The sequence below is a fragment of the Colobus angolensis genome, unplaced genomic scaffold (genome assembly GCF_000951035.1).
Source record: "Colobus angolensis palliatus isolate OR3802 unplaced genomic scaffold, Cang.pa_1.0 Scaffold688, whole genome shotgun sequence".
NCBI classification, from domain to species: domain Eukaryota; kingdom Metazoa; phylum Chordata; class Mammalia; order Primates; family Cercopithecidae; genus Colobus; species Colobus angolensis.
Window position 1 is genome coordinate 97,838 of NW_012120576.1, and position 2,853 is coordinate 100,690.

At 47.6% G+C, this 2,853-nt stretch overlaps 1 pseudogene across 1 annotated transcript; it reads right to left on the bottom strand.

The window, feature by feature from the left end:
- Positions 1–357: 357 nt before the first annotated feature.
- Positions 358–1,748, bottom strand: LOC105500777 (annotated as a pseudogene). The gene has a single exon (XR_001000077.1). The product of XR_001000077.1 is annotated as a UDP-glucuronosyltransferase 1-3 pseudogene (transcript).
- Between the last annotated feature and the right edge of the window lie 1,105 nt (positions 1,749–2,853).

The following is a 2,853-nucleotide window of genomic DNA, read 5'->3' on the forward strand; positions in this document are numbered from 1 at the left end:
GAAACCCTTTCCTTCTTGGACAGATGTCCATTCATCACTGGTCCCAGCTTCACTGGGCTTATAGGTTCACAGTCTTATCTCCTCCCTAGTCCCTTCCACCCTCTCTTGATAATTCCAGCATTACAAGGAGAAGAAGACCCTTTTGACATGCAACCATCACTGTACCTTCCCAACTCTACGCTGTCCCCACATCATACACCAGACCCCCAACTCCTGGTCAGAAAAGCTTCTGTCAGCACAGATCCCTCTCTGGAAACTGAACTCCATGTTTCATTCTCTGATCACAGACATTCATCCCACCTTCACCGTCCCACTTCCACTGAACTGAGTCAACCTCTTTGACACTTCTACTTCCTGTGAGTGCTTAGGTCTCCTGTGGTCACCTCTCTATCTTTGGCAAGATGGGACCAGGAAAAATTATCATGTCAGCAATTATAACTTACTGTTGCATCATCTTTCCACTGAAAATCAGGCAAGCCAAAAACCCCAGGATACATCAGTTCCGAATGTAGTGTCCCTGCTCCTCCCCAACTGAAGGACATGCACAACCATGAGGACGGTGCCTTTACAAACAGTGTCCGTGAGTCACAGCAGTCCTTGCCCATCCTTTGATTGACCCTCATCCGTACCTCTTCTTCCTCTCAGCGACCACTGAAAACCTGAAATACACTAGTCCCCTCAACAGTTTATCTCACTGAAGACTGTTACGACAAAGAAGCAAAAATAAAATCTTTAGAAAGATAAGTAGATATGGAAGCACTTGTAAGTAAATACATTTTTTAAAAAGTGTTTTGCCTGGAACATTGATTGGATGAAGGCACCGATACACACCCGAGATAGTTGTTTCCTGTTGGCACAGTTGATGCCTCCAATGAAGACCATGTTGGGCATAATCGGCCTGGGGTAGTCCATCACAAAGTCCGATCGGAACAGCCACACGGATGCATGGCTGACAAGATCCACCACTGACACCTCTCTCTGAAAAAGCTCAGAGGCAAGGCTTGCATAAGGGGCAGAAAGAGCATGGCAAATGTAGGACAGGGCCAGAGGGTAGAGCATGTTCTTGACTCTTTGCAGGAATGTCATGTGGTCTGAATTGGTCGTTAGTAACTTAGGAATATAGGAGTAAGGATTTGGACACTGTGTGCCCTCAAAGTCTAAGTCACATGGAATGTTCCTCAAAAAAAACACAGCAGGAATCGACAGGTACTTAGCTAGCACCACCCCACAGAGGTTAACCGGGTCTGTTAACACCACATCAAAGGAAGTAGCATTCAGGTGCCTGATCAGGGCCTCATTATGTAGTAGCTCCACACAAGACCTATGAAAGACCACAGACATATTGTTCATAATTGCCATACTTCTTGAATATCTCTTCAGAAGATGTTCTGTTTCAAAGAACCATTGAGTGTGGCCCAGCACAAGACGATCAAATTCATCCTGGGTCCATGGAATGGCATAGGCTGTCAGGGTGAAAAAGTTCTCTTCTTTGATGTGCATATTCACCTCCGGGGTGAGGACCACCGCCTGGTGGCCTCTGGCATGGAGCTCCCGCACAGCCTCCCGCATGCTGAGCCAGTGGCTGCCATCAGTGGGCACCACCAGCACCTTCCCACTCTCAGCCCAGGGATGGACACTGAGGAGGAGCAGCAGTCCTGTGGCCAGCTGTGGCAGGGGAACCTGGAGTCCTGTGGCCATCTCAGCAGAAGCTATCAACAGCTGACTGTCCACCCCACGCTGTGCCTGCTACATTTGTTTCCTTCACCTTAATTACCTTGTCACTGAGCCACCTAGCAAATCATCATGTAATTGGAAGACAGAGTGCCCTCCTCCAGTTACTCATTACCTGTTCGTTAATCTATCGTTGCCTTTCATTATGGGCCCCACCCTGGCAAAGACCGATCACTCCTATCTTGAAAAACTCACCTGACCTTGTGCTCACTCTATGGAACATCCAAGTTCAAGCTCTTGTTTCTCATTCAATTCCCAACACAAGGCTGTGAACACCCATTTCATGTCACTGCCTCCTACTTCTCTGTTAACCACGTTTATCAGGCTGCAGCTGAGGTCTGAGGAGTCACCACTGCCCTAGTCCCCAACCACATGTTCTCTGCTGGATGTGACCCTATTTGCTAACTCTTAAAACTCTTTCTTCTCATATATGAGTAACACAGCACATCTAAAAAAGGTACAACATTGCTAAGCCAGCTTTCTCTAGCAGGGACTGGGGAGGCTGGCTATCTGGTCTTGGTCTTTTTTCACACAAGGATGTTTCTTACAAGGGTGAAAGAGGACTCTCTATGAAGTGGCTGGCAATATTTTAAAAAGCTGCAGGAAGGTTGAGCTCACGATGTGATGATCGGATTCTTGGGAAGGCTTTGTTGAGAATTCTCCATCTACATCATGGAATAAGAGGTGTTGCTGTCTAAAGCACACATGGGAAAGACAACCCTAGCAAGGACCCACGGTGGGTTCAGGGAGCTCCCTGCTCACCAAGGGACCAGGGGGAGCTGGAGCCTGGCCTCTAATCTTGCAGAGTCTGAATTGCTCTTCTGAATGCTGAAGGCTCTAGTCTTCTGCAAGTCTGCTTAGAGGCTAAAGTGTCCATTCACCCAGGCCTTTATTTCATCCTGAAGGTTATGATGACGTTTTTCTCCAAGTAAATCCAGCACCAAGTTCTGATAAGAATGGTTCCTCCAGAACAGAACGGGCTGCACAATTTGTGGGGGCCCTAGGTCAAATTTCAAGGTGAAGAATTAAATGTGTGCCTTTCTAAGGGAGAGACCCTGAGCACTCACAAGGGTCTCATGCCCATGAGGCTCATCCTGCTGCAGAAAGTCACTCCTACATGTG